Genomic DNA, 26,973 nt, shown 5'->3' with positions numbered 1-26,973 from the left:
AATTATAGAGTCATTTGAATCATTTTCTAGTATGGGTAATCTTTCCATATATCTATACAATTGTAGATTGATGGTTGCTCCAAGTTTAAGGTATAGGTAACATTTTAGGTAGATTTTTTAAATTGAATCTAAAACAAAATGGTCTTCCTTGCCTAGAATCTAGGTGGAGTTGGATTAGGCACATGGCCTCCTAAAAAAATATGGCTTAAGGTTCATGGTAGAACATGGAAGACACTGATAGAGTATAAGAGCATTTCTTTCTAGTGCAAAAATTATTTTAGTTGACCATATTGCATTTGAATGCAATGTACCAAAATATAACTGTAGTAAACAAGTTATGTGGTTTTAAAAAGCATCTTTTTCTCACCTTAATGTCAAGCATAGATGGTGTATCTTTCATCAACTAATTTGGATTCTTCTTCTACAACATGTAAGCAACCTCACAATAGTTGCTCCACAAAGAAACAATCATAATATAAGGCTATACCCCCTCAATCACCTCCTTTTAAAAATGTTTTTATATATGTCCACTATGTTGGAAATATAAGTTAGGCAAGGTTATTAAGAAGGGAGGGATGAATCAGGAACCAATTAAAATTTATCTTACTTAACCAATTAATCCTTCATATAATATTCTAATCTAATTGCATGCATGAAAAAATGAAAAAAAAAAACATTCATAACACTTTGAAACAAGATATGGTGACCCAGAAAACTTCCACTTAGAAAGAAAAACTAGCGTGGGGATGATACCCATAAGCTTTAGTATTACAGTTTGAGGTTAACCTTTTAAGGCTTACAATTGACCACTTCTAGTGATCTACCCTATTAGGAGCAATAGGGACTATGAGGTCCACCTTGTAAAAGGATTTACAAACATACAATTAAGTATGTACTTAGTTAAGAGATTTAGCAAAGACTGTTAAGTCTACTTTGTTAAAGGATTTGGCTAATGCACCTGTTAGGATGAACCAGTAGCTGATCTATGATTTGTAACTCTAATTTTCTAGTTGAGATTCCATGTATTACAATGATCACCTGACTGTGATAGATAACACTTTGCTATCCCTTATATTTCTTGTAGTCTTCTTCAATTCACACCTCTACTCATCATATAGTCTTTACATACCTTATTTGGATATGATATAATACATTACATATATACCAATCCAAATTACAAATTACTGGAGTTGGCTACAATACCAATTACATCATAATCCACAAAGTCGGCCCAACTGATGTAACTTGGGTTTTGAAGACAAACTCGGTGATGTTCTGATACATGAAAAACACTGTCAATGCTTTGCAATCTTTGGCACTTAGTTGAACTTGAAGCTTGGTCCATACTAACACTTCCAAGTAGCTTGAACTTGGTCAACATTTTGTGACTTAGTAAACTCTGAGAAACTTGATAGCAGTTGGATCACTTAGTTGACACTACATAATTTGGTCAATACTAGATCCACTTTGTTAACCTTGTGAGCTCAGTAGACACTGTTGGACTTAGTTAACACTACATACCTCAGTTAATCCTATGATCTTCTTCACTTTTACTAACTAGCTTAGTAGCCTCTGCTATGCTTAATTTGCACTGAACTTTGTCTCTAAAGCTTGGTAAACACTATGTAGCTTGGAAAACATTGCAAATTGACTACTTAGGTTGGGAAAAACTGAATCACTTAGTTAACATTGCAAACCAAATGATAAGCTTAGTAGCAACTATAGAGCTTTGTACCAACATAACCAATTGACTAAGTGTCGAGTCACTAATAGTCAAATTGACCTTTATGTCAACAATCTCCCCCTTTGGCATTAGTGACAAAAACACTTATAAAAAAAATTTTGATCATTCAAAACTGTAAATCAAAACTTCCTTTGCCATCATTCTATGTCTTCAACTTGGTTTTGACTTCCATTTGTTGTGGCTCGATAACATACTCTATTTTTCTAATTTTTCAAAATTGCTTTTGTAAAGGTATTCCTTGTTTATTCATACTACACTATATTGCTCCCCCATACATATATCTCCCTTATATATATACTTCTCCTCCTTTATATATTATATACACTACTCCCTCTTTTTAACATAAATGCCAAAGGTGTATAATAACTATATGTTAATACCAAAATGTAACAAGAATTCAAAATGTACCTTTAGAATAAGTACCATTATCTTGTCCCAATTTTCCTATAATATCTTGCTTGCATGAAATGCAATCTAAACTTCTAGACTGATAATCCCATCATGTGTTAAGCTATTGAGAAGTTTTTATCATGGATGAGTGTCTTTGCATGTACAATATGTTTCTACAATGCATCCATGATTGGAAGAATCATGCCTTGGATTTATACAAGTGTAGCCCTGATCTTGGCTTCTTCCTTTAATAATTCTACCTGCAGATTGGTCAGATATCCAATCTTTGTATAATGTACAGAACTATGGCTTAGGTCAAGTGATAGATGATGTGCACTTGCCTTCATATCTTTGTCTAGCTTGGACAATTTCTCCTTGATATCCTTGGTAAAAATAGATATGTCACTTAATTTGACAAATAGTGATATAACATTATTAATAGATGTTTCTAGTGTGCTAAGAATAGTAGCTAACTCTACTTGGTCTATTGCAATTCTTTGTGCAACTTGTTGTAACACTCTATTCTCAAACTTCCTTTTTTCTCTCTAAAGTAGCTTCTCCTTGTTGGAATGTCTTAATGAGCAGAGATCTTTTGAGGGGGGGGGGTGTGTGAATTAGAAGTATTGGCTTTTTATTGACTTTTATACCCTTAATAACATATAACTAAAATTAACATGCATGCATATAAACATTAAACAATCATAAGAGACAAACATGCATCATCACATAACACTTGAGATTTTGGTGACCTAGAAACCCTCCAGGAATAAGAAGGTAAAATTGGGGTGGGGATGATACCCATGAAATTACTGCAGCAATTGATTTCAACCACTTCTGATGGTTTGCCCTGTTAAAGGCTACAACACACTGTTAATATGTGACCTTGTTAAAGGATTTCTACACCTTGTTAGGAGTGTGCCTTGTTAGAGGACTTAAGAACATTCAACTTAGAATGCCACCCTATTAAAGGATTTACATAATGCTATTAAACCTACCTAACTCAATAGGATTTCCAAATTCCTAATACAATTGTGAGAGAGTATTAGAATAATACACCTGAACTAATGCAATCTCTAATGCTGATCTCAGGCTCTTGATCTGCTTGTCTATCCCTGATCTCTGCTAGATCTAATCTACTAATTGTGTTCCTTGTTCTATTCTGATCAACTAGATGTGTAAATTCTATCCTTTCCACTAAATCTTTGACACCAATGCTTTGCAATGACCTCAATAAAAGGCTCTGTTGTTCCTTCTTCTCTCTGACTCTCATTCAATGGCATCAAGACTCTCTTATAAAGATTAGTGGATCATTATGCATCCTTGGATAAAATGTTCCCACTCAAACCCTTGAAATTCACCCATTGGCTGCATGTAATTCCAATTTTTTGATTGGCTACATATGGATTGAATAAGTAAATGGGAGGATTTGATCTTATCTCCTTATCCTGTCATGAGTCATGCATAACCATTTTACATCTTGTTTTGTATTGGCACAAACTCTTATGCTAATCCTACGTTGCTCGAAACATGAAGTAATACTGATGCTCGACACCATCTATTCTGGATTTCTCGGCATCCACTATGTTTCCTGCATTACTTGGCTCCTGTTAGTTTTCCTGCATTGCTCGGCTTATATTGATTCTTGAATCACTCAACTCCTATTAACTTTGTAATGCTTGGCACACATTGTCTTCTGATCTACTTAGTACATGTTGAATTTTGTATAGCTTAACATATACTATAATGTGTTCTACTCGACATCAACTGTAGTTTGCTCGGCACTATCTATGACTTGGCATATACTTCCATTATGTACTCGACATGTATAGTAAAAATGGTTAAGTTTGTTGATGCTCATTTGTCAGTCTTATTTATTTGATCAACACTCCTATCCATTCAAGTCTTCATTGAATTTGTGGACAATATCTGGTAATTGATCCAAAATAGGTTGAGTGCCATCAACCTCAATACTTGGAGCATCAAAAAATATGCTCTTTATGTCTTCAAAGACGTAGTTTTATTTCTTCTTTTCTTCTCTAAGCTTCTCCTACTTAGCTATCTTCTTTAGTAATTCACCCATGGTGTTCATTTTATTAGGAGTGAGAGTAGATATATCCAAATTTGGAATAACTATATCCTCATCGAGATTAATAGTTTCTTTTTCTTTTCTCTTTTCTTTCAAAATGGTGGAAACAATTTGTTTCCCCTTGTCTAAGACTTCAGTACTCAGTTGAGACTCTTTCTCAGCTATCATTATACTTGTTATAGATACACTTGGAATATAATTAATAGTTTAAAATGATGGACTAACAATAAAAGTTGAAATGACACTAACAACATGAATACCTTGTTGCTACTTGGTCAAGCTTGGTGATGGAGGACCTTGCTACTTGATAAATGAAGTGATGCGATTTTATATCATTGTAACATTTAGTTGAATAGATTCAAAGCTTGGATGGGTGCTTGGTGTAGTAGTGTTATCCACAATCAACTTTGTAGAAGCTATCTCATAGCCAGATTGCACTAAGGTTGTGCTCAGAGAGTGAGGAAATGAGGCCATGATTGTTGCTACAATTTTCTTTGTATTAGTCTCCTCAATACCTTGTATCTTTGGAAGACTTCCTCTAGTAGATTCTTGTTCTTCCTCCTCATAATCTATATTGACATCATCAAGTTCATCATCTTTTATTTCTATGTCCTCTTCCTCATCTTCATCATATTTTTCATCAACATGAATAATATAGTCACTAGGTTGATGCAACTTACAAATATTTTTCCATGTAGTTGTTGTTGCCTTCACTAAATATTCAATGTCTTCTACCAATATCATACATGTGTTCATCTTGAGAGTGAACTTTTCCTCATTTTTCTTCAGTGATTCCTTCATCTCCTTATTACTTAGATTTGGCATTAGTTACCTAGGTTTGTTCATAGATATCCTTGATAGTCTTTTGTGCATTTTCCTATCTTGGCTTTATTACCTCCATAAGTTTATTAGGAATCTTCTATGAAAGGCCATCTGGAGAGTACTTCCATCTACTTAGCTTGGTCATGAAAACATCCTCAATCTGCCTTTTCTCATCCTCATTTCTTGTCTCATACTTGAGGAATTAAAAATTTTCCATGCTAGCTCCTTCCTCCATTTTCTTTAATCTGTCCTAAAGTGTAGGTGGAGATCTTTTGAAGATTATCTGCTTAGCTTCATATTCACCTAACCTCACTTTATTTCTTGACTTGGCCATCATTCTTGTGAATATAATGGGGCATGACTTGGTAGGTCTAGTTATGATAGCCTTTCCTTTCTTCCTTAAAGGCTCTTGTTCCTCAACTTCTTCTTCTTCTTCTTCTTCATTCTCTACACCATCTTCTTCAATATTATCACCTTTTCCCTTGGTAAGCATTAGAGGGTAACCTACTTGCTTAGTGCCTTTCAATATCTTTTCTACTCTTATCCTTCCTTTATTGACTACTTTAGGTAACTTAGTATCAAACTCTACTCTTTCCTTAGCTTCATCATATGTTCCAAAGTATGTAGCTTTGGGATCCATGGGCTCATTTAGGAGAATCCCTATGATATCCTTGTTGTCATCAATGTTAACCTTATACTCTAAAGGCTTAACTCATGCCACTCTAGGTTTGACTACTTGAATGTATACTTTGTCACAGTCCACCATGAAACAAATATCATCTTTGTAATCTTCAACAGGTTTCTTGGGAATCTTGTATCTATTATTCATCTTCTCCTTGAATGTTTCAAAGTAGTTATCCATGATATTTTCAAAATTTTCACCCATCTTTGCTATATACTCATTAATTTGATACAAAACAAGAACATGTTTCCTCCATACTACTATACTTTTGGAAGGGAAAGATTTCAAATAAAGAAAAATAAACATGTTAGAAGGGATCCAAACTCACATGGATTATTCTTTAATCCTCTTATGCTCTCCAAATTCTTGTTGAACTGATTCAATAGTAACTCGACAAGGTTGAAGGATAGATTATTCCTCACAACCTTGAATGCAAGATCAATAGCTTCACATGATATGTTGTTTAATCTACCTAAACTATAAATGTTATGTGCAATGATATGAATTCCAAAATTTAGTTCCATGTTAGTTACACTGCTAATCTTCATTCCTCTTTTGTCCCACTCAATAAGAGTTTTCTTTCTAGTTCTACCTGACCTAGGGTTTTAGTTTTCTTCACTTTATTAAGCATTGGGATTCCAATGATCCTATGAATCATTTTCTTGGTTATTTGGATAGGTTGTTCCAACCATAAATTCCCATTATGCACATGGCTCAAAATTTATCTCATCCATTTGACCTGGAAGTCTCTTGGCATATGAGAGATATGAGTCAAGCCCTTGGTTTTCAAATGTTCATGTTCATGTTTTAATGCACCATCCACACATAATTTTTTGAATGCATCATTCATTTCTAGGGTTCTAAGTTCTTGGATTGAGCAGTGATAAAATAATGGATGTCGTGCATGAGTAATACCTTAGGAAAAATTTGCAATTGTGCACTAGTTGGGTCAAGTTCCTCTACAATTGTTGAACTCAATTTGAAGTTTGGTGCCATGAAATTAACTCCATGAACTAACATTTCAGAACCTTTCTTTTTTTGCTACTAGAAGATGCCATTTCTCATTAGGGTTTATGAAAACTTCAAAAATATTCAACAAGAAATACTTAAATCATTCGGAGGCTTTGGAATCTCTCTTCACAAATAGCTTTGAAAATTTGTGGTGAAACAATGCCTTAGATTTATTCCTTTTAATGAATTTTCTCCTTTCAATCACCATTAATTCTTCTTTATACTCAACCGATGATAGGCTATCCTTCACTTAGTTTAGTCTTTTAATGCTCAAAAGACATCTACAACTCAGTAGAGTCACCATCACTTGGTAGGAACTACCAACTTGAGTTTGCAACAATATGTAACCTGACCTTGCTCATTAAGTTTTTGTGACCCAACCTTGCTCGGTAAGGTATTTTTATTTTCATTATGCTCAGTGATCCTTGTGCATATTGAATGTTGATTGGATCATTCTTTTTGCTAGTTGGAATTGATGTTAGATTACTTCCTTTGAATTATAGTTCTAGTGATCTCCATAGGGAACTAAGTTGAAGTGTTTGGACCACCCAACTCATTGAATTGGGTTTCATTCACTTCATGATCTTGGTTTGCATTCTCTAGAGATTTTGGTACCCATTTCTACCTCATTTGATTTTTGATATTTTCAGCTTTGGCTTTCTTTTTATTTTCAGTTCTACTTGTGTTCATATAGTTCTTGGAAAGATGTCCAAGTTCTATACAGATTAAACATCTCTTAGTAGTGTCTATTTTTCTCATATGATGTTTCACACAATTTGCTCCAATGTGCCCAAATTCACTACAGTAGTGACATCTACACCATGTATTATAATCCCATCCAAATATTGCTTTCACAATTTGTTCTATCGGGTTCCACTGCTTGGTTTTGCATTCTGAAGATTTGTGTCATTATTTCTTGCATTTGTGATATTTAGCTTCAAAATTAGGCTTCTCTTTACATTCACTTTCTTTATGACCATGCTTATTGTAAGTTTAACACTTTTCATTGAATTTTTCTTTACCATCAATCCAATATTTATTTAATGTATGACCTATCTTACCATAATGATTGCAAGTAGGTCTTTTATTATTTTCAGCTCCTTGATGAGATGACTCACATTCTTCTGTGTGTCCTATTCCATCTTTTCCTTTGTGTCTGTATTGAATTTTTTCATTTAATTTATTCATGCTTTTTTGATATTTCATCATTCTTTCATAGGTTTTCTTTTCAATGTTGAGATCATTCTGAAGTCTTTCATTCTCTAATCTTAGATTCATAAGTTCTTCATTTGCATTGGTGAGGTGATCAATGAAGTCTAGTTGTTGAAGGGATAGACATCTTTGTCTTTGTCTTTTTCTTCCATGACTTCACATAATCTGACTGATTGAATTTCTTCTTCTCTTGTCATTTTTTTAACTTCTTGAAGATTAATTTTTTTTCTAATAGATCTTTGATTTCTTCATAAGCTTCATTTGAATTTATTTCAAGATATATATCTTCAATTCTTTCTTTAGTGTAGAGATTATCATTCATTTGTATTGCAATATCTTTCCTTCTTTTCAATGATTGAGAGAGTTGCTCCTTTTCTTTCTTTAGTTTCCCAATGACCAATTCAAGATCCAACTTTTCATTGTCAATAGCCTTATCTAGCCTATATACCTCCATTGCCTTTGATCTTTTCTCAAGTTGTTAAAATTTTGATGTGAGAACCTATAACTCTTTGATACTAATTATTGGAAATATAAGGTAGGTAAGGTTATTGAGAGGGGAGGGGTGAATTAGGAACCAATATTTTTTATCTTACTTAACCAATTAATCCTTCATATAATATTCTGATCTAATTGCATGTATGAAAGAATGAAACTAAATAAACATTCATAACACTTTGACATAAGATATGGTGACCCAGAAATCTTCCAATTAGAAAGTAAAACTAGGGTGGGGATCATACCCACAAGCTTTAGCATTGTAGTATAAGGTTAACCTATTAAGGCTTACAATTGACCACTTTTGGTGATCTTCCCTGTTAGGAGAAACAATGACTGTGAGGTCCACCTTGTAAAAGGATTTACAAATATACAATGAAGTATGTACTCAGAGAAGAGATTTAGTAAAGACTGTTAAGTCTACCCTATTAAAGGATTTGGTTGATGCACCTATTAGTATGAACCAGTGGCTGATCTTTGATCTATAACTCTAATTTTCTAGTTGAGATTCCTTGTATTACAATGATCATTTGACTATGATAGATAATACTTTTCTATCCCTTATACTTATTGTAGCCTTCTTCAATTCACATCTCTACTCATCATATATTATTTACATACCTTATTTGGATATGATACAATACATTACATATATACCAATGCAAATTACAACTTACTAAAGTTGGCTACAATACCAATTTCATCATAATCTACAAAGTCAGCCCAAGTGCTATAACTCGGGTTCTAAAGGCAAACTTAGTGATGTTTTGATACATGAAAAACACTATCAGTGCTCAACAATAGTTAGCACTTAGTTGAACTTGAAGCTTGGTCCATACTAATCACTTCCAAGTAGCTTGAACTCGGTCAAGATTATGTGACTCAATGAACTTTGAGAAACTCGATAGCAATTGGATCACTCAGTTGACACTACATGACTCAGTCAACACTAGATTGACTTTGTTAACCCTGTGAGCTTGGTAGACATTGTTGGACTTGGTTAACACTATAGAGACCAGTTAATGCTATGATCTTCTTTACTACTATTGACTACCTTGGTAGCCTCTACTAGGCTCAGTTTGCACTAAAATTTGTCTCTAAAGCTTGGTAAACACTGTGTAGCTTGGCAAACACTATAAACTAACTACTTAGCTTGGGAACAACTAAATCACTTGGTTAACACTACAAACTGAATGATAAGCTTGGTAGAAACTATAGAGCTTAGTAGCAATGTAACCAATTGACTAAATGTTGAGTCACTAATAGAAAAATTGACCTTTATGTCAACAAGTTGCTATATGAAGAAACCTTCATCACATTGGTACACTTTTTTCATGTTAATGTCCTTTTTTTGAATGGGGTTTCCAAGTTCTATTTTGTAATTTTTTTTGTGGTTGTAGATACATGTTGCGATTGATCTTATTTTTTAGTGTAGAAAAGTTTCATTACCTTATTGGATGACTAATAGATTTTTTTTAAACCAGATTTTGTGCCTAATAGTTGTGTAACATTATGGTGTAGAAGATGCAATCCCAAAAAAAGTGCAATGGCAAGAACAGGTTAGGAATAATGTGGTGATGCTAATGAGTGAAAGAAATGTTGAACCAAAGGAGCATTTGAAGGTGTTGGAGGGGAAAATGTGGATGTTGTTGTGTAGCATCCATGCTCAACACCAAGCATTAGAAAAGGCTCATTCTAAACTGGAAGCTAAGAGAAATGCCTCTACAACTACCATTGATGAGGCCATTAATATGGTTCCTAGGTTATAGGTGGAGAAAGCTTGGATAGAGTTGGAAGCCTCATAATTTCAAAGAGAAGAAGAGAAGAAAATAACATATGCTAAACAATTTCAAAGAGATAATCATTTCATACCCTTGAATAATGCTCATTAGCTCATGCTATTAAATTGGGGCATTAGGGCATATGAGCTACATGGAGAAGCCTTTATAGCACTATCATGGTCCAATCTAATCTTGACTATGTATATTCAGCTTCAATATGATCCTTATGTACTATCAACCATCATAATTGAATTCTAGTTTTCTAGATTTAGCTTTCAATCATTGATGTACTTGTCATCTTTCCAAGAATGCAATATTTAAAGACACCAAAAAGAATTCTTTTTAATCTCAACACTTAAATGTAATTTATTCTTGTTTGTATCATGATTTTGACAAGGATGATACTTTCATGGAATATCTAGCTTGTCCCAGGATTGACAGGAACATTGATCACATCACATTTTGATGAAACTATCTAATGAATAACAAACAAATGCATAGAAATCATTTTACATAGATGAACTCTCGTAGCTACAAAATTTTAACAATTCTTTCAAATATCATCCTTTTTCTTCTTCTTTCTTATCCATGAGTGTGATAGTGAACCCATAGATTGTCTTTCCATGATTCACAAATTTACAGTCTCTTTATTTTGTCACTATATGCTATAAGAAGCTTAATCTCATCTCTCACAATTAAAGTGGAATAATTCTAATTTTTTAAAACTAGGCATGAAATAAGTTTGAAATTCCAATTTTCCAATATCTTGTCATCTAAATGATCATCATTTGGAAGAATATTCTCAAAGTTTCCAACAACTTCCAGCATTGGGGATTAAGTGTTGCATATACTATACTCAATATTAATTTAGATAAGACTCATCATACATTGTACTTAATCTTAATATCCATCATTATCTAAATTATGATTGATGGATCTTTGTGCCTAAGTTGAAGCATGAAACCGTTGTTTATTCCAACCCCATCTTTAAGCCACACTTTCATCAAATTATGCTCAACATATTTTTTCATATCAACAGAGTAACTTCTTCCATGAGGAGTGTCATATTGCCTCAAACACTTATTTCAAGATATACTAGACATTAAGACTTGAAATAATTTTCTTAAGAATAGGTTTTTCATAATTTGAACATGTCCATTTTTTGAAGGCCAAAAGTTCATCAAAAATAATCTAGATGCATTCCCACTAGCATGCTAGACACTTGAAGAAAAATATTGAATCTAATCAAAGAAAGAAAAATAAATCTCATCTTGATTTTCTGTTGTCTGCATTACTATATGGAGATGAAGAATAATGGATTACCTTTTTTTTAAGCCTATTTAGACTGTTAAACATTGAACATGTAGAGAGATCCATTCACATTTATAAAAATGGATATAAAATCCTATGTAACTGAGAGGAACAAAAGGGTTTATTTATAAAAATGATTTAAACCATCCCAAATTAGTGAAAAATGGAAATTTATAGTAGATCCAATGGACTTTAAAATATATTTAATTTGGGTTTGTAAAGTTAGGGGACATAGTAGAATGATTATGCCCTAGTGGTAGAGTTCATAAAATTTCTTGTTTTCTTGACAATAACCTTATAATATCTATTTGTTAACAATATGAAAGGACTTCTAAAGTTGTCAATTGGAGTGGGGAATGTTATCTATTTCTCATTAGTAATTGATAACTAGAGTAAGAGTGAATGCTAAGTTTGGTTTTCATTTTTACTAATTAGAAAAAAAAAAAAACTATAGTACAAGGATTTACATAAATAAATTTTGAAATGATATGATGTATAGACTTAGAATAGTGCACAATGTCCTTAATTATTATTCTTATCCAATTAATTTTGAACTCTCTAAGAACTAACATCTTTTGTCAAATCTCAACCAGATATATTATATGCTGATTTCAAAATTTGAGTGCTCTTAAAGCCTAATTCTAATGTAATATGCCCCTAAAACCCAATTTCTTATTCCTAGACTGGCAATTTGCAACACTTAGTTTTTGATGTTCTTAAAAATAATAAGGTTTGCAACCTTGATTTGGTCTTGCTAAGATATGAAATTCAAATGTCTTTTCAAAAATTGAACTATTGTTATGAAATTTGTTGTTTTTAGATCAGTTCTTCTTTTTTTGTATTCAAATTTCTTTGCCTATGTTTATTTTTTATCAACCTATGATGTCAACACTCATTGACAATAGCCCACAAAACATGTGTACTAAATAAGCCCGAAACTTATAGTTGAACCTAGAACCAATGGGGAGAAAATTATGGCTCAAGAAAAATCTTATACCCTTGTGGGCTCATGTGATAGAGTATTATTGGTTTTAACTTTTAATATAACTGTCAAGGAGTAGGTGGAGGGTTGTCTTGAAATACATTGAAACCCACATGTTTCTACTATCAAAGAGAATTGCATGTGGAAAATATGGATAAAATTTCAAAGATTGGGACACACTGGAATCTCTAATACATAGTTTTAAAATTTTACAACCTTTATCATTACCAATGGTTCATGATTCATTCCCTATAGGGATAATTGAGTTTGTCATTGGTATAAAAGCTGATGGTAAACTGAGAAACATAGCTAAAATAATCATCTCCTTATTGAGAATTAGAATGATTTTTGTTGTAAATATGTAATGATGAAAAGGGGCAAAGGAGGATGACATAAAGGTAGTAGGAGAAAATAATTTAAAATAAAATGATCAAGAAGCAAAAGGTAGTGGGAGACACAAAATTACTATTTTTGGTGAGCTAAATTCTTACTATTTTAGTGGAGACAGAATCAACTACAATAATCATAACTCTACTGCTCCCTAGTTTTATCCACGCTTCTGATGTCATCCTTCCTATCTCTTATGTATGATAAATGTAGACTTTCTCTTTGCTACATAGAAAAAGTAAAACTTTTCCAAGAGTAAAAGTGGGGTTTTGCTTCTTCTCTTTGTGTCTGATCCATTGAGTGTTGATTGTCCTAAAATAAAATGAGTCAAAATCCAACTTGCTAGATTTTTCATGCTAAATGACATTGTTGACAAGTTCATGAATGTGATTGTCATGATAACTTGGAACTATATTTAACAATCATTTCCAGTTGTTATCATGCTTATTTTGAAATGGAACAGTTTTTCTTGTGTTCTTACAAATCAGGATGATCTAAGTTCTTTTGAAGTGGCAATAATACACAACTGTGTATGGGGCTTTCTGTCTCTAGTCATGGCATATGCACTTTTTATGCTTTTCCAAATAAATAATTTGTCATGCTTAGTTTGACATTGGTTTATTTTTCTTGTGTTCTTACAAATGAGGCTAATCTAAGTTCTTTTGAACTTGCAATAATACACAATTGTGTATGGGGATTTCTGTCTCTACTTGTGGCATATGCATTTTTCATGCCTTTACCAATAAATATTTCTATAAAATTATATCAATATTTTTTTTGATTTTGGTATGTATCAGGAATGTAACATGGCAGCCTTGCATTTTGTACCAAATTTTCATGGAATTCTAAATAGATCAATCCAAAGGATTATGTCATGGATCTAAGGCAGTTTCTTCTTGATGCCCTAGAAACCTGCTTTTACACTTGCTATGACCTAATTATGGTTATGAAAGACGAGTCCTATAAGAAACTTGTAGATTACTTTAAAATTGGAGATATTGATGATATTACTATACGAGGTTATTTTTATAGAAATAGTTATATTACCCAAGCTCTATTGCATTAATGATTATTTCCACTTTGAGTTACATGATCATATTTTCTAGATAGTTTCAAATCTTATAGCAGTATTCAATTTTTGGGTATTTTAGAAAAATGACATAGTTTGTTGTATTTTGTTATCCAAACTTATACAATGACCAATCTTTAAGGTCTCATGTATGCTATGTAAGAGATCTTATTTCTACATCTACACTTCATTCATCACTATCAACTTCATTTTCCATGGAGCATGAAGCTACTTGAAGTTCTTATGGAGGTATGAAGTACACTAAGATGTATTTTACTTTAAAGCTTATATTCTTATTAGTTCAATTAAGATACATTGTACTATACACTAATACAAATAATTCTACAAGCCTAAGGGGAGAGTGTCTTTTCACTAATATCTTATTAACACTTCTAATACACTGTGGCCCCAGTTATCCCTATATGTTCATGTTGGAAATATGGCCAATCAGTAAAAATAGGTGAGATATGTGGTTGTCATTTATGGAAACATGTGTTTTTTAGTTTAATTGTTATTATTTGTGAAGGAAAATTGTCTAAGTATTGGACAATGTTACAACAACATGATGAGATTTATTGATAGCAAAATATTCCCTTGGAATATTCTCTTACGTAGTTAACCATAGATGCATGATGTCACTCTGATGATGCATACTGGTATGCATGTCATGAGCAACCAAGTTCAAGTTATGAAGGAAATACCTATGTAGTTACTTCACAATGCAGAATAGAGCATGTCAGCAAATTGAGTTGTATGAATTACATAATTGTTTTGATTACTAAATCTTAATGAGCTAACTCTAAGGATGATATGTGAACCAACTAAGGAAGAATTTATTAATATGATTGATATAAGTAAAGAAATTTGATTGTGAAATTAGCATGCTATGTGATGCGAACTAATGTTATGTGACATGATAATGCAAGATATGATGCAAGTTGATATATGCACAATCACTCCTTGTATGAAGAATCGACAATTAGAAGAATTGTAAAGTATAAAAAGTGATATAGTATTTTATGTGTATCTATTCTCTTGAAGAACTTATTGTCTAGTTTCATGTTATGGCGATGGGATCTTCTTGCACACATTTGTATATGATCCATCAACTCCTAATAGAGTTGGAGAAACTCCTAATAGGGTTGAGGCTTCTAACAAGGCCTAGTCTCCTAACAGGGACTCAAGACACTATACATTCTTCATAAACTCCTAACAGGGTCAATATCCTTAACCAAATTCTTATATATAGTGAATCATCTTGTGGGTTTCATCCTGATTGGAGTTTTCCCTTGGCCAAGATTTCCCTAGTTAACAAAATATGGTGTTATGAGCTCTCTTTATGTATGGTTGTTTATACTATTTAGAATTATTGGTTTACTTCCTTATGCATGTATTAAAGTAATTAATAATATCCAGTTGTGGGAAAAAAGATTGAAAATAAAAATTCACCGCCCTCTCAATATTATCTATTTCTAACAATTGGTATCAAAGCTTAGTTATTCAGAAGAGGTTTAATAGCTTCAATAAGATCCCTATGGATATGGAATAGTTGAAGAAGAATCTTGAAGAATCTCTTGAAAAAATTGATCTCCTTACTAATGAAAGAGATGGCCTAAAAGATAGATATAAAGATGCAAAAGCTTACATTGAAAAACTAAAGGACAAGATAGATGACCTGAAGCACAAAGGACCTAGTGAGAAAACTAATGATGATGATATTTAAGATCTAAAGAAAGAAAAAGAGGTCTTAAAATATGAGTTAAAAATAGTTAAACTCAAGCTAAGTCTTAAGAAAAATGGAGGAAAGAATGACTTTGAAATAAAAGCTTAAAATGTAGATCTAAGATCCCAGTTAAGAAAAGTAACATCTGAATTAGAATCTATCAAATTGGAGCATGCAAAATTTGAGAAATACAACACTATTGTGAAAGGTGAATTGGTGTAAACCAAACAAAAACTTGAGAAATTATATACCAATAGTGAAAAGATTGAAGAACAAATATCTGTACAAAAACCTAGTTATGAGAAGACTGGACTTGGATTCTTCCTTGGACAATCCGCCAAGAAATCTATTGAGAGAAAATAACTTGATACTCCTAAAGTCAAAAAGGATCTAAAAATAAGAAAAATAGATGATACATCTAAAGAAAATGAGAATTTTACTCACTCTTATAAATCTAAAGAATCTGAGCAAGACAAGGATAATAGAAGAAAGGAATCTCATGCCAGGTATAATGAACTTGAACATATTGGAGATGATTACAAAGGTAAGTATTTTAAACCTATTTCAAATTTTTATTGTCATAACTATCATGGATATGGACATCATGTAGTAGATTGTAAGAAACCTAAATTTGAAAATGATAATAAAAATAGTAGAATGTTTAGGAACACTAACTGCGCAGGCAATAGAAGAAGATCTTACAATAATGAAAGTGGAGAAAGAAGACAAATTGTTTCTTACAGATGCAACAATCTTGGACACATTGCAAGGAATTGCAGAGCACCTGAAAACCAAAATAATGAACAAATAAGGAATGTACTTGTATGTCAATTATGTAATAACTTTGGACACACAACAAAGTTTTGTAGAATGGATAGAAGAAATCTTAACAAGAATCAGAACTATAGAAGGAACAATGGAAGAAATGATGGTGGTCTAAAGGAAGAAATGAAGGAGTTGACAGAAGAATTTAAGGAAAAAATTTTAAAGACAAAAGAAACTAGAAGTTCTCATATAGTTCAAGAAGAAGCACATCCTAATGTACCTGATAAGATAGTAAAGTCACTTATTGTCTGTGACCCATCTTACCTACATTAAGATTTCATAGTAAAACAATGTGTTAGTTAATAATAACTAATGCTAGAAAGAATATCAAAAGTTGTGCAATTAATAGTATATACTAGACATTGAGAGGAGTCTATAATGAAGTGCAAATTGCTTAATATGACTAGTATAAGGTTATGTAAGAAAAATAACCCTCTGTTGTACAAAGACAATATTTTAAACTTGTGGCAGATATGCATTTAATGCAAAGTATAGATTGCAAAAGATTTAAAGGACACAAATTGATTTACGAACATCATTTTCTTGTGTGAAATCTTAAGTGCAAGATTGAAGAGAGATTTGAAGTCCTGAAGAAGTATGTAGATATGCATGATTGTTGAAAACCCTAAAACCTGAAATTGAGGTATTTTTCAAATCTATTGAGCATATTTTTAGTAATGGAAACACAAGGAGTGTTTAATATTAGTAACAGACCTAGATATAACTTCAATAAACACCCATTTGTTTCCTTACTTGATGATCCCATTAGAGCATTTTTGCAAGTACCAAAAAATGTTCTTCATGTTGAAGACATAAGAAGTTACATTCATGATAAAATAGAAAGCTTAGGAGATATTGAGATTCATAAGGAATTGGAGAGAATGTGCAACAATGATTTGTCATTGAAACCAGAATATGCATACCTAGAACAACTTAACCTAGTTAAGCATATGTTCTATATAGACTTTGATAACTATGAATGGACAAGAATCATTCTGAGAAGAGTTCATGATGACCTTCTATGGTTGGGAGATTCAATAATATGCATCGATAATGACCTAATTCACAAGGTCACATGTTTGAGCAATGAAGGATGCAATCCTGTGAACATAAAGAATGTGCACAGATTAGTTGAAACAAATCTCAACACAATTTTTGATGGCATAAAAATGAAGATCAATAAAATTTAAGATGATGGAGTGAGACTTATTAATAAAATTTTGGGATATAAGTTCAACCATGGATCTAGGATAGATTCAGTCCCCGCCAGATTTCTTCATGTAGCTTATGTGATGGTAGTAAAGGGTGAAAAGGTTAATCTATGTGATATTATCTAAACTTAGTTGTTGGATAACATATCAAAAATCAAGAAGTCTAGGAGTGCAGTCTTTAGGTTTGAATCCCTACTAACTCATAAATTCTTCTACATAACAAAGAAGTTTCTTGGTATTTCAAATTAAGATGGAAACAAGTGCACAATGCAAACTATCACTCATGCATACAGATGTAAATAAAAAATAATCAAGGATAATAATATTGACAGAATGATGAAATCATTCCAAGCTGAAATGAAGCAAAGGTATAGGATACCTCCTGTGGTAATAGAAAAATACAAGGATGAACTATGTTTGATGGTAGAAACAAACTTCACATGCATGGAGGCAGTAGTTCCTTGAGTGAAGTTCATTGAACCTATTGGTTATGAAATGAGTGATGAACTAATTAAAGGCTATGCACAAATAATTCTACACTCTAAAGTTGATTTTGGATGCCCTCGATGGGGTACATATGTTGAAAAGATGAAAGAGGTCAAAAAAGGTCTAATGGACAAGGATATCAAGAAGAAACTAGACAAAGTGATTGATTCCATCTTAAAAGATTCAGGGATGTCTAGAAAGGAATTTGAAGAGGTAAAAGGGATAGCCTCAAAACTAAAGGCTAGTGGTCAAACTAAACTATTGACCCTGAAAACTATTGTAATAGTTGGACCTATTGAAGAGGTCACAGTTGCATAGACAAGCGTGCAAGCACTTGTGGTGCCATATGCAACAATTACATAACAACAACCCTTGAGGAAACCAACGAAAAAAGAGGAAGCATCAACATCAAGAAAGTCCACAAGGTTTGAGAAAACTAAACCCCCTTCTGAGAAGAGAGTCAAGAAAATAACAAGTGGACCAAGTAAGAGGAGAAGAACCTTGCAAATTAGTTCCTTAGAATCTAAAGAAGAAACTGGTGATAGACCAGTAGAGCCAATAGATTAGGAAGAAAAGACTTCAATAGGAAGAAAAGCATGGAAGCCAAAGGTAGAAAATCTCAATATGCAAATTATTAATGAAAAAAAATTTGTGTAATTAAATAAGTATTATGATTTGTACAATAATATGGATAGGAGACAGCTAGAAAATGCTATAGTTAGACATATGATTTTGAAGAATAAATGGTTTGATAGCATAAAAGGTCAAATACCTAAAGATTTGTACAATAGACTAAGAAAAAATAAATTAGAGTAATTGAGGAGGATAAACAAATAAGGATGAATATGGTTAAAAAGCTATGCATAGTAAATGATGAGGAAGAGATAAAGGAAAAATGAAAGAAATATCACCATTGTTGAGAAATAAGAAGAGATCTATTCTTCTTATAGGAGAAAATTATGAAGAAGTGAATATGGAAACTCAAAAGGAAATAGTCACATACATGTCTACTATTCCTAGGGAGTCTAAGGAGAGTGCGTAGTTGAAGAAGAAAAGTCCTTCTGTAACACCAGTCAGTCCACCTCACAGTTCAAAGCAACCTGCTAAAACTTCAATTACAAGTGATTCACCACACATTACCATTGATAGTGAATTTATGCAAGTAGATAACACCAATTTAATAGTGGATAGAACTAAAGATCCATTCAAAGATTTTGGCTCTATTGTTGTTGGCAATATTGTTGACTACAGTAGCTCTTCTGATGAAGAAGAAGAGCAAGAGAAAAAGAAAGAAGATGCAAGCAATTTCTAAAAAGAAATTTGAAACTATGAATGAGGCATCTACTACAAGTGTGCCCTTAGTAGTAGCTATAGTGAAACCCTCTACACCACCTACAAAAATGGCAATGGTCACCTTGGCAATACAGTTAGATGATGAAGATGAAGCAAAAAATCTTATATCTTCTTTAAGTAAAATCCTTGAAAAGAAGAAATTAGTTAAATCAATTAAGAAGACTTTAACTTTAATTTTGGATAGATTGGAGAAGATAGTAAGCTCTATTGATACATCTGCAGACATTCAACAAAGAGCAACAATTGTGTGCAAAACCTTTGATAATGAGTTTACAATGCTTACCAATGTTGCTACAATTCAAGCACACACTGAGCATGATGGTAAACTTCTTAATATTATGTGTACAAATATAAGAAATGATATATAAAAATTAAATGTATGCATTAAGGTATTGAGGTAGAGTATGAAAGAAGGGAAATAGATATATGCTAAGTGCAACTTGGCATACCTTCACCTTCACAGTTTTGATGAGCAAATCAAAGAGAAGATAACTGAGCTTCAGATGCTCATAGATAACTTTCTGAAATAGAATAAAAAATTATTAACCTTTGAGCATACATTGCAAGCACTTCATGATAGCATCCAAGATATACAAATAGAAAAGGAGAAAGCTCTAAAAAGATTTACTCTTTTGAAGGACCATTTATCCCCATAGATTACATTGTTATAAAATCAATTGTAGGAATGCTTGGCAGCTAAGACCTCATATGACAAGTTCATGGCTATAGACTTGAATGCAATAGAGTTAGCCGCATATTCTTTATGTTCACTAATAAGTGTATTAGATGCACTAAAAGAAAGTTGGAAGGAACATCTTGTGCAATTAAAGACTAAATTCAGTGATTGTTTTTCTAGATTTTGATGCAACTTTTAGATTTTGATAGGATTTTCTTTTTGTTGACACATTTTTCATTGATGTCAAAGGGGGATAAATAAGGAAAATTGTAATTGTAAGTTATATAGTTGTACTTTGACATATAGTAGTAAGCTTATCCTTAAGCAAGCTTTGTAATCAGAGTTATAAGGGATGTAATCTTTTTCAAAACATGAATATAATGTCTTTATTGTGTTATGTATGGTTATTTACTTTGATTGGTATGACAACATTTTTAAGACTTAGTCAATTTTCCCAAAATGTTGCCGTCAATTCCAAAGGGAGAGATTGTTGGCAATAAGACCAATCAGTCAAAATAGGCGAGATATGTGGTTGTCATTTATGGCAACATATGTTTTGCAGTTTAATTGTGATTATTTGTGAAGAAAAATTGTCTAAGTATTGGACAATGTTACAACAACATGATGAGATTTATTGATAGCAAAATATTCCCTTAGAATATTCTCTTGCACAGTTAACCATAGATGCATGATGTCACTCTAATGATGCATACTAGTGCACATGTCTGTGCAAGCAACCAAGTTCAAGTTATGAAGGAAATACCTATGTAGTTAATTTACAATGCAGAATAGAGCATATTAGCAAATTTAGTTGTATGACTTATAGAATTGTTTTGATTACTAAATCTTGATGAGCCAACTTTAAAGATGATATGTGAGCTGACTAAGGAAGAATTTATTAATATGATTGATATAAGTAAGTAACTTCAATTGAAAAGTTAGCATGCTATGTGATGCTATGATATGTGATGCAAAGTAATGTTATGTGACATGATAATGCAAGATATGATGCAAGTTGATATGTGTGCAATCACTCCTTGTATGAAGAATCGACAATCAAAAGAATTGAAAAGTACAAAAAGTGATCTAGTATTGTATGTATATCTATTCTCTTGAAGAACTTATTGTATAGTTGCATGTTAGGGCAATGGGATCTTCTTGCACACATTTGTATATGATGCACCAACTCCTAATAGAGTTGAAGCAACTCCTAACAAGGTTGAGGCTTCTAACAAGGCATAGTCTCCTAATAGGGACTAGAGACACTATACATTCTTCATAAACTCCTAATAGGGTCAATGTCCTTAACCAAATTCTTATATATAGTGAATCATCTTGTGGGTTTCAGCCCCACCGGGGTTTTCCCTTGGCCAAGATTTCCCTAGTTAACAAAATATGGTGTTATGAGCTCTCTTTATGTATGGTTGTTTATACTATTTAGAATTATTGGTTTACTTCCTTATGCATGTATTAACGTAATTAATAATATCCAGTTGTGGGCAAAAAGATTGAAAATACTGATTCACCCCCCCCCCCCCCCCCCGCCCACCCTCTCAGCATCATTCTAATATTTCATTGCCAATGTTATTCTAAAATGATCCTTACTATTCCTCAACTATGATGTTGGCTCTGTGGTTATGTGTTCAGTACTCAATAATTGGCAATTAAGATTTTGCTCTAGGATAGAGGACTAACTAGGCCTCCATTTAAAAAGGAAGTACCCTATCCAAACTAGTTCCCTTCCCCAAACCACTTGGAACATCTAGAAGGTCATGAGAAAGTGTTAAGTCTAGGATTTTAGGCTTATGTGGTCGATCCATGAAAAGTTATGCATTTGGTTGTATAAATATACATGGTGTATACATAGAGATATACACCTAGGGATTGTTAATTCTCCTATCTCCCTACAAGTACATGAAAAGTAAAAAAAAAATATGGAAGGACATATAGGAAACTAGTATTCCACCAATGGATGTGATTTTTCCATGGTGGAAATGCTCAGAATTCACAAAAGAAGCCAAAACCCTAGGTTTACTGGCAGATCTAGAACAACATTCACAAAAGCTTAAGTATTTGGAGTTATAGACCAAATTAGAACATGATACCAAGTGAAAAAGGAAGATAGTTAATATGGGAATCCAAAATGGTGACCCTCTTCAAGAGATCTATCCATACATGCCCATACATCTAGGTAGAACAACACAAAATACAAGAAAATATATAGATTTTATTGATTTGAGCAAATATATTACACCTTCAACATGCTTGGTAGGGCTATTTTAAGGCCTTACTCAAATGTTACAATTGGTTTTCAAATAGCTTAGTCATTTGGGGAGCATTTCTATAGTATTTTGCTAAGTTTACAACTTTGCATCAAAAGTTGCTAAGCAACCTTTTGAGCATTTTGGCAATTTTTTCTCACAAGAGCAATTTTTATCCTTGAGTAATCATAAATTATTATTCATGGATCCTACCTATGAAAACACACAAGAAATACCAAAATTCCCAAAAATTTAAAGCCTATTGGCTTCTTTGACCATAGTTGAGCAAGTGGCTTATAAATGCCAAATCCCAAGACTAGGTCATACAAAGTGGACCAAAAGGTGTTATTTGACCTATTGTCCTCAATGACTTAATGATTTGATCCTTTGTATGTTCCCAAAGGTGTTTTAGCTTTAAAGCAGATGGAAGGTGCTCCTGCACCAACAACATAATAATATGGTCAAATGTCCAGTACAAATTAATGTGGAGACTTGGTGTATGTTAAGTGACCAAGCACCAAATACTGATTACACATGAAAGCACTATAAAGGACTACTCATTTTTTAAAGCTATGAAGGAGATTTTTTTTCTTAGTGGGTTGGTAAGCATATTTAGATCTTATTGAACATCAATCAATTGACTTGATCACTATAAGCAGAGGTTGTATGGACCTCAACATTTTTTGTTTGAAAGAGTGTGCATATTTTTGGCCCCTAGTATTATCATTGATATAAATTCTAGGATAGGCTTAGTGAGTTTGTAACCTCAACTTGCAGATTTGGATGAGACCTACAAGTCTTAGCCATCAGACTAAAGAGTTTGTGAGTTTTAAAAGGAAAGATGTTACATGATTTGATTTATTTGTTATATTTACTTTCCATTTAAAAGTCTATAATTTTTTCATGCCCTCTTTTGAAGTGGTTGCAAATAGAAAATAGAGAGTAGCAATGTCCATGAGAGAGTCTTTAAGTTATAAAACTAAGGACTACATAAGTTGCTGATGCCATATTCATAAGTTAATGATGCAACTTACAAAGTTACAAGATAGGCTCATGATTTGGATGTAAAGTCTCTTACAAAGTTAGAAGATAGGCTCATCATATAGATGAAAAGGTCTTAGATGTCATCTATTTCCAATAAATGCTATATTTATTTCCTATTATTAATTAGGCCATGTCAGCATGTAGACATGCAATAAAAGATGGATCGAGAAGGCTACAATTGGAAGTTCTCCTTCCATTGATTGGTGCAACTAACCTTGATGATTGACCCATAAATATTATCTTGAATGTGAGATTAGTAAAATTTTTGAGATAGATCCTTCTTAGATCAAAATATAATAGCCAACTATCCTAATTATTTGTATGCCAATAGGGTGGAATACAAAAACAATTCAAGGTTGCAAAATCTATTGTATCATCCCTACTAAATGGATTAATTGAGAGTGAAGTTGTTGAGGATGATAGTGCATATCCAAAATATTTTTTAGATGAGGGTGATGCAATTGGGTTATGGGAACAAGATAAGGTATGTTTAAATTGTATGATCTGCAAGACTACAAAATATTCATTGGTAAGTAGGCACTTAATCCTTGCATCTCAAGTCTTTGGTAGAAACATCACAATGGTTCATGCATGGCTAGAATATTGTAAAATTTTAAGAGGTAAAAACATTAATGAAAAATCATAAAAATTATCTCATGATTTGTATTTACCATTGCACTAACATGAAACCTCAGTTAATTTATCATAGCATATTCTAAATGTTTCAGAGTAGATTACTGATTGTAGAAATTTGTTTTGGGTGAATTCAAGTGATAAATTGGTACAGTCTAAATTTATTTTATATTTTCATGTACTTTATGTGTGTTACTATACCGAAACTCAAATTCTATTTCTTTCCATTCCAAATTGCTTTAGTACTATTCCCAACAACAAAATCTTTACGAAGCATTGAAAATCTAGCAAATGTTAATGAGTGCCCTTTATTGCTGTTCAATCCTTAATGGAAAGCTAGTTAGGGGCTAAAAACTAAAATATCCTTCAGAGGTTTTTGTGTATTTTGATGATTTTTGAAGTTCTGTAACAATTATGAGTGTTTTAGTGAGAATTTTGAGTGTATCCATAGATTTCTAGTTACATTGAAGCGATCACATTGATTCATATATCTGTTGGAATTGTTTGTATACTTTTGGATATTATTTCTATCTTCTTTCCATAGCTTGGAAAATAATTTTTATAGTTCATTTTCTAAGTTTGGCAAAGATATGAATTTTATAAAGGAATTCACCCTAGTTGCAAGCCATAAACCTTTGTCACATGTGGGGTATTTTTCAGTATTGTATTTGTTGTTGTATAATTAAAACTTGTCCTCCTAGTAATTATTTAATCACCAACCTTCAATGCAAAGTAACTCAATCAATTTACTCATATAATGCTATTGTTGTGTAACATGTTGATTATAAGATCACCCACATAACTTCGATAACTTGATCACACTACTTCAATATGCTACAACGAAGGTTCTTGAGAGTAGGAATAGAATATTTTCAAATATGTTCTATTGTTAATGCTTTCTTATTGTTTTTTATAACTTCTCCATTAAAATCATTGCAAAAACATTTATATGTGCATGTAAGTTAAAGAGGTTTGTGTGTTTTACATATATATAAAATTGGTCTTTAAATGCTACTAGTTGCTAAGATATTAGAGTAGTAATAATAGTCTAGTGCACACATTTTCTGCTACTACAACACCATGAATTCCCATTTTTAACATCATAGACTTGCTGGAACTTGTTGGAGTGATAGGAAAAAGGAACTAGTACCATTTTGGACCTCCATGGGAATATCTTGGCCTTAGAAATGAACATTTAGATGGGTACATATGTATGCATGTTTTCTTTTCTAATAGTGAAGCATTGTGTAATCCATAGAGGAAGCACAATTTTGCATCCAAGTGAATGTGGCATATTGTATCCAATATTTTGGGTTTTAATTTTTTTTGGTCTCGTGGTTAATTCAAATGCATGTATGTTGGAAGTGATGTTTTGGAAAGTTTGTTGGATTAGGCTAGAAGAAGCTTGGTAGAGCCTGTGGAAGGAATGGAACCTAATGCTCTAGAATAGGTACATGTAGATTTTATCAAGGGTTTACAAATGAAAAGATGTTATCCTAAAAAACAACACTGCCTTGTATGGCTTGGAAGCATTGTTGGAAATTTGACAAAGGAAGATGATGTACATTTTCTAAAAGATGTTTCCAAATTAAGTTATGGGATTCACTTGCCAACTGCTTGTCACCATGGGTAAGACACTAATGCTACCATATTAATTAGTTTTAGTATTTTACCTATATGAATCTAAAGATGATTTCTAATTGTGCATTTTGGTAGAAATTTGGCATTATTTTTGTTTCTTGCTTAAAAAAAGTAGTTGCAGATTTATTACTTATAGTCAACCTTACTAAGGTTTTCTATTATCAAATTTCTATATTCTGCAACATACCCATATCAACAAGGTATGAAATTTTTGTTAGTTAACATTCCTTTCACTGCTTGTTCTTCATTTTTGATAGTCATTCTTGGTTTTGCACTATTACTATATGAATCATTAAGTGGTAACTGCATATAATGTCTCTTTAGTTAGTTTGGCTAAATTCTCTTTCCTCTTACTGGGGTTATTAAGAGTGGCATGTGATCTTTGTTACATTCATCCATCCCCATGTCTTTGGTATACATCCTAATTATTTAATCTCATGGTATGAGTACTATTACAAATTTTCCATTTTCTAAATCCCCTACTTTTTTCCCTTATCAAAATGAGTATTTCTACTCATAGAAGAAATAATTTCTAAGAATAAAGGTTTTTATGCTAGTTAGATATGTAGAAGAATCCCAAAATCCTTTATTCAACATACCATGATAACAAGGGAGTAACTAGGTGCTTCATTAACCTATTCCTCCCATCCCCCATTTCTATACTAGAATAAAGAAGCATTAGTAGTAGATATTGGTTTTTCTTTCTCTTCACTAGTCTCAATAGATACTTCTTGAGTTGTTCCCTTCCCACTTTTAATTCTTGAAATGATGTTAGCTACTACTATTCCAAATAGATGGAAAGGACTATAACTATTACCTATGATGGGTCATACAAAATCTTCCAACTAATTATTTTTATGATTATTGATGCAAGAATAGTGCGAAGAGATATATCTATTTCTTGAGTTATTTTGATTTTTTATAGTAGCTTACACTAGTTATACATAGAAACTTTTAATGTTGATGAAATCCAACTCTGAAGATGCCCAAGATTACCTGCATGTAATAGCCTGTCAAAGGGAAGCCAAGGAAAGAAGAGTGTGGAACAAGGGAAAAACCCTAAATGGACATGAGAGACAAAAAAATATTGCAACACAAGAAAATACGTATTTATAATATGCAAAAATCAGATGATGATCAAAAAACAA

This window comes from Cupressus sempervirens, chromosome 7 (assembly GCF_028749045.1).
Source record: "Cupressus sempervirens isolate cs-2001-9-10 chromosome 7, ASM2874904v1, whole genome shotgun sequence".
NCBI lineage: Eukaryota > Viridiplantae > Streptophyta > Pinopsida > Cupressales > Cupressaceae > Cupressus > Cupressus sempervirens.
This window is presented reverse-complemented; position numbering follows the sequence as displayed.